Source organism: Echinops telfairi, unplaced genomic scaffold (genome assembly GCF_000313985.2).
Source record: "Echinops telfairi isolate 266 unplaced genomic scaffold, ASM31398v2 ScPeMD7_7400;HRSCAF=8409, whole genome shotgun sequence".
Lineage (NCBI taxonomy): Eukaryota > Metazoa > Chordata > Mammalia > Afrosoricida > Tenrecidae > Echinops > Echinops telfairi.
Window position 1 is genome coordinate 31182038 of NW_022111300.1, and position 6901 is coordinate 31188938.

Sequence of the window (6901 nt, forward strand, 5' to 3'; positions counted from 1 at the left end):
ATGGGTTGACTCTGGCCACTGGCCTGATTTACAGAAACTAAAGGAGAAGATGAGAGTGAATGGATTGGTCTAAAGTTCATGACCTAGCCCAAGGGGGCTAGGATTATTGAGAATTTGTGATAGGTCCATGGTGGTCTGACCAATGGGCACCTTGGTGAGGCTAAGTGAGACAGCCCACATTGAGTTGACCAGAACCTGACCAAATGAAGAGAAGATATTTGAGCCTGTGAACTGGAGAATAATTCTGCTGACTTTATGGATGGCCTGTCCTGCTTTGACTTTGATAATGGATGCGGACTTCACACGGTTCCAACAGGAATGAAGATTCTTCACGTCAAAGAATCTGATTGTCTCCTCAGAATACTGGGCTGATGTGAGTGAGCAGTATGGAAATTGGATACCCAAAACTGAGGGGATAAAGGCATGAAGTGGCTGAATTGCAAACTTTCATAGTTGGGGAAATAATTTCATAAGATTGGGTGTAGGTGTTACTTAACTGCAATTATTAGGCATAGGATATTTTTATTTTGTTCATTTGTAGAATGAACAAAGAGTGAAGGGTTGGAGTTTTGCCTGTCAATCTGGTATACAGCTTGATGACCTCATTAGGAGGTGCTAAGGGAATAAACCGCTCATTGGAGGCAAGGCACACACTCACTCCCTGCAAGATGCTACTGAAAACTAGCCTGACGGAGGTATGCTGATGAGCCAGAGCTCTGGAGCTGAAGTAGCCCCTTGAAGACCCCTGCCAGCGCTGAGATGCTTCTACGGCCACTGAGTCCATAAGACTTTCCAGCCACTGGCCCGTGATTTTCCTGCATTCGGGGTCATTGCATGTATTTTGTGAGTCTGAAGATGACTTTATAGATTGCTATCAAACATATGGGCTAATATCAGACTTATGAACTTGATCTGAACTGGGCTGGGATGTAGTCTCAATATTCAATTGTTCTTGTATGTAAGGCTCTTTCTTACACACATATGAGTGTCTATGAATTTGTTTCTCTAGTCAACCTAGACTAACACACCATCCTTGCCTCTAATGAGCACTCTTGCCTTACTTCTGTCAATTACAGATCGGTTTGTCCTTTAAACAGCCCATGGGACTTTCAGTAATCTTCTCTGGCACAGCAATTCAAATGCATCTATTCTTCTTCCATTTTCTGTATTCAGTGTCCATTTTCACAAGCATATGATGCACTGGAGAATATTATGGCTTTGGTCAGGTGTACCTCAGTCCTCAAAGTAACATCCTTGCTAGTTTATTTTCTATAATAATGTGATTTCTGAAATTAAAATGATTTTTCTTAGGATCTATGAAAGAAAATAAACTGTGAAGAAAGGGATCCATCATTCCAGCATTCAATTAATATGTAGGTATTGAATTATCACTATGTGCTAATCCTAGGGATTGGAATTGACATATTTTATGGAGAGGTGTAAGTTTCAGATCTTCAACATCTTTGGGGAACAAAGAACCTGTGAACGTGCCCAGAGAACCTCCCTCGTTGGCTCTCAGCCTGGTTGCCCATGCTCCTATTTTCCTTCTTTTTGTTACCTCTTTTTCCTCTATCTCAGGGTTTGAATCCCTAGTCTATTGGCCTGTTAGCTTTAGGTTTTTACATTCTTTACTTATGTCTCACCTTCCACTAAAGTGTAACATTCACAGAGATGGTGTTCTTCCCCACAGTGACAGGAAACATCATGATTGAAAAGGTCTGTCCAGTCCTGTGTTTCATACGATGCCCAGCAAGTTCATCCTGTGTTCTGCTTGAGCTGTCAGAACATGCCCACTGTTTGGGGATAGCGACACTCAGATCTTTCCATATCATGGTTTGGAAAAGATACATTTTGTAGTAGGGAAAACAAGTGGGGATAGCACAACCACATACATTACATGAAGGGTTCATTCATAAGGTATTTCATACTTTACAAAATATTGATTGGTTATTGACTATATGCTAGGAACTCTTCTAGGCACTAGGTAGACAGCAATGAGTAAATTAAATAACCCAGCTCCCTCTCACAGGGTTTACTATTTTCTAGTGAAGTTTCTGATGCAGGAAATATTTCAATTTGTTTCGAACATTTGTTTGTTTGTTTTTTAATAGAGTTATTGGCATGTACTTCAAGTCAGCATTGACTTAATGGTACTGAATTTGAGTACTAAAAAAAAAAGAATTTGAGTACTGAAATTGAGTCAAAACTTTTTGACTTTGAGTTCACAAATCATACAAGTCAATAGATCAATCATATTGACAAGAGTTGTATAATCATTACCACAATCAATTTTAGAACATTATCTTCTTTCTTTCACTGGTTGTTGACTATTCATTTCCCTCTCAATATTTCTGCCATGCCTGTAGGTAGTTATTAATCCAGTTACTATTTTTACAGATTTACCATTCCATGATTTTGTATACAGAAAAATTTACACTCCAAAGACAAAAAAACAAACAGACACACAAGCAAAATAAAACTAACAGCAATGGCAAGCTAAAACAGAGTAAAACCTCAATTAAAAAACAGGCAAAAAACATTAAAAATGAAGAATTTTCAAACGGGTGAAAAGAGAGATCAAATAATAAGGTATTACATTTTAACCTACCAACATCTGCCATAGGCTCTCTCTGGAAGTCAGACTAGTCACAAGCCTGGACAATGTTCAGAGGGCTCCACTGCAGGCTTCATCCATGTTGGGGTGTGCAACTGGATTTGGGGGTTCCACTATCATCTATTTTTTTCAAATCAGATGTTTAAAATTTAAGCTTTAATACCATTACCTCTTTCAAATTTGAGTTTTATTGTTTACAGTCCTTTGGATCCCGCAGGCTGGTGTGCTTCATCTTGTGGAGTTAGCTGACAGCTAACTTTGATCACTGCTTATACTGAGGCAAACCTTAAAGACCTCAGGTTCTACTTTTTATCCTCATATTATAGCCGATCACTTTGTAACACTATCTTCAGCGAAATCTCCACATGGGTGAGTATTGAATAGGGTCATGACAGAAGAACTAATTCTTCTTAAATTACAATTGTGTGCAAGCTCAAAATCAATTCATATATCTGTTGTTTATATGTGCCCCTGAATCACTATAGAGCCATCATTGTCATTTTATTGCAGAACATATCAGTTTGCTTGCTTGACATTTATTTCTTTTAATATTTCCCAGAGAATTCTGAGACCATGGTATATCAAGTAAAAAAGACATTTCCCCTATCTTTGGTCAAAAACTGCTTCCAATTTTGAAACTAAGAGGAGAAAACTTGTGTTCATGTTTTTGATTATCTTACCTTAAGTTGCCAGGTTTTGTGATATTAAAAAAAATCCTCACTCTAGACTATTTGAAAGATTGGTTTTCTCAACTTCACTGTTAGTGTGAAAAGAACAGGAGTCTTCTAGTTTATGCAGTATACTGTCTACTTATGTAGACACATGCTGGTATTAATATGTGTGCCTTTTTGTGTGTGTGCATGTACACACATTCTATGTGCACCGTTGGGTGTGTGACCACTTGCTACCATCATCTGGAAGCTAAAAGGAAGCGAGTTTACCTACTGTCTCTCACACTCAGTTAACAGCATCTGTAAATGAGAACCCTGTGAGGGTTGTTACTGGTATAAAGGTTTGGATTTTCTTGTTTTGAACATGGGTTTTGAAATATTATTCTACATTATAAATATTTTCAGTTAGTCATAGAGCTAAAGTGACTACACAAGATGCTACCTGAAATAATTAAATCAAGGGAGGTACTTAGTAAAGAAATTGATTCCTTTTCCATCTTTGATGTGTCCATGGCTCAAAAATTGACATCTGAGCTCTTGCCTTGTGCTTATATAGCCGGACATCATTGTCCCGGCAGGATCTGTGGTGCACAATAGTTCAATGTGCTGTGGAAAATGGAAAGTCAGTGATTTAGCCCACCAGCCACCCTTCTGGAGAAAGGCAGATGTCTACTTCTGTGAAGATTTACAGGCTTAGAAGGATCCCTAGGAATTAAAATCTACTTGGTAGAATCTACTATTTTTTTTCTTTATTTCTTCAATTCATGTAAAGGAGTAGTCATAAAGCAGGAATTTATGGATGGCACAGGATTCCCCGTTTCCAAGAATAAACATTAAATGTTAGTTAGTGATGCCCAACACATTTCAATTTTTTCTGGGGTCGCTTTAATGAATTAACCTCAGTTTCCATTGATTGATGATAGCAAAGACTTAATCTGAGACATCGTTGGGGTGAGACGTACGTAATGAAGAAATTCTGAGCACTGATGACTGTGGTCTCCTCAAAATATCTTGTGTGGGATGGGGTCTGCTCCTCTCTCCCTTTCCTGTGGAGACATAAACAATACCCAAGCACCAAGCCTTGAGGGCAATACACTGGTGAGGAGCTGTGAACTAACAGAGAGGATGATGGGGCTGGGCCCAAGCCAGCTATGTTGACCTTCTCCCCAAAAGAAGGCAATTCAGAGGACAGCACTGAAGATATAGCCTGAGGAGAAAGGTGGGTCTCTCCAGCCCAAAAGGGAGTGAACTAAGAGGGAGAAAGAGAGAGCGAGAGTCAGAGAGACGGAGAGAGAGAGAGGACCTCATCATTATGGCTCACCAAGCCCCAGGCATGGCATCTCTGCTTGGAATAGCCAATGCATAGAAAGGACCTTAGGGTTGGCCCCAATGCTATACATGACTTTCCTTCACTGACCTATAGAGCTATGGAGACACTGCATAGAAAACGTGACCATTCTGGCCCACGCAGAGTGGGATGTAAGATAAAGGGAGTGCAAGAGGGCACAAGGGGAGCAAAGTAACCAAGTCCCCAGGGAATCCTGAAAATAGACTTCTGACTTAGGGGAGAGGGCTTGGCACCTCATCAGACTTGATCAGAAAGCATACATAAGGGTCAGCAGACATACCTGGAACTATCTGTTGTTTCATTACCTTGTTTTGTTTATTTTGTTTTGTGTTGATTGTTTATGTTTGTTTTTGTTTTCTTTCACCCTACGTCTATCAATATAAGACTGGGAGGACAAACAATCCTGAGGAAAAAGCAACAGGACTGGAGGTTCGGTGGGACATGGGGGTGGCGGGGAGCAGAGAAGGGGAGTGGGGAGCCAACAAACCCAGAGATAAGGGTACAACAAGAGATCTAAAACAGATGGTGAGGAGGGAATATAATGTGTTGTGGGAGTTAATCAAGTGCAACGTATCTGAGAGGAATCACTGGGAGCCAAATGAAGGTTGAGCATGATGGTGGGACAGGATGAAGTTGAAAGGAAATAGAGGAAAGAAATAGGAGACAAAAGCTATCTATAGAAGTATAGCTATAGGCCTGTATATAAGTAAATATATTAATTTATAATGAAAGGGATAGAGGTCAGTGTACATATATTTAATGTTAAGTATTAAGTTAACAGACAGACTTTGGGACTCTACTCAAGGCCTCCCTTAAAACAAGAACACTTTGTTCTGATAACCTGGCACTCTTTGATACTCACCTACTTGACATGATCACTGAAGAAAAAATGGATGCATAAGCAAATATGGTGAAGAGAGAGAATGGTACCCACCTATCAAAAGATATAACATCTGGGCCATTTAAGGCTTGAAGTTAAACACACAGCCATCTAGCAGGGAAGCAAATAAGCCCACATGGAATAAGCAGAACAACCTGTGTGATCATGAGGGCTCTACAGGATCAGGAATCAGGTATTAAAAGATGCAAAACAAACAACTATGTCAATGTGAACAAGCGGGTTTGAGTTGAGATCCAAAGCCCATCTGTAGACAATTAGATATCACCCCACAGAAGAGTTAGAAGGAAGGGATGATTCAACCAAGGTGCAGTACAGTACCGATGAATCACACATCATTCCTTTAGTTCCTGAATGCTTCCTCCTGCCCACTAACATGACCCAATTCTACTTTACAAATCTGGATAGACCAGAGAATGCACATTGGTCCAGATAAGAGCTCTCCATGCATGGAATTCAGGACACAAAAACCCCTTAGGAATAGTAGGAGGAGTAGCAATGTTATGAGGGTAGGGGGATAGTAGGGGAGGTGGAAGGGGAACAAAAGAGGAACCCATCACAAGCTTGGATGTATAACCCCTCAAGGGGACAAATAACAAAAATGTGAGTGAAGGAAGACAATGGACAGCATAAGATAGGAAATAATAATAATATATAATTGATCAAGGATTTACGAGGGGGAGAGGGGGGAAGGAGATGGAGAAAAAGAGGAGCTCATAACAAGGGCTCAAGTAGAATATGTTTGGGAAATGATGATGGCATCATATGCACAAATATGCTTGATACAATTGATGTATGTAATGTTATAAGAGCTATGAGAGCCCCCAGTAAAATGATTAAAGCAAAAACAAAAACACCTTGTCTGGTGGCTGCCTGATGATTTAAATTCTTTGAAGAAAATTAAAATTACTCTTTCAAAAATGGAAATGAGTCCAAACTCAACTCTCCCTTCAAGAGGAATGATACAGTTACTCACATTGTCTATTTGAATTGCTTTAATCCAAAGATAATAACTATGACCTGAAATGATGCTTGAAAATGTCATTTCAAGATGAGCTTGTATTCTAACATGCCCATGTTATGTCATGAGAAGAACATTCCTTGGGTAATTACCAAATCATGGAGGATCGACTATCTGTGTCATCCAGAGCTAAACCTATCCTCAATTGAATTCAATAACCTCAACTGACTCTCCTCCCATAAGCATGACATAAGTGCATGTGGTAGTTACATAATCTGGTGTCAACTGGGGACTTGAGAAGATTAAGAGTGATGGGGTGGAGTCTAATCTGTCAATCAGATAGATCATAGCCCATCAGTTCTCTGTGTGGGCATGGCCTTCTCCTGAGAATTCTGGGAGATCCTGATTT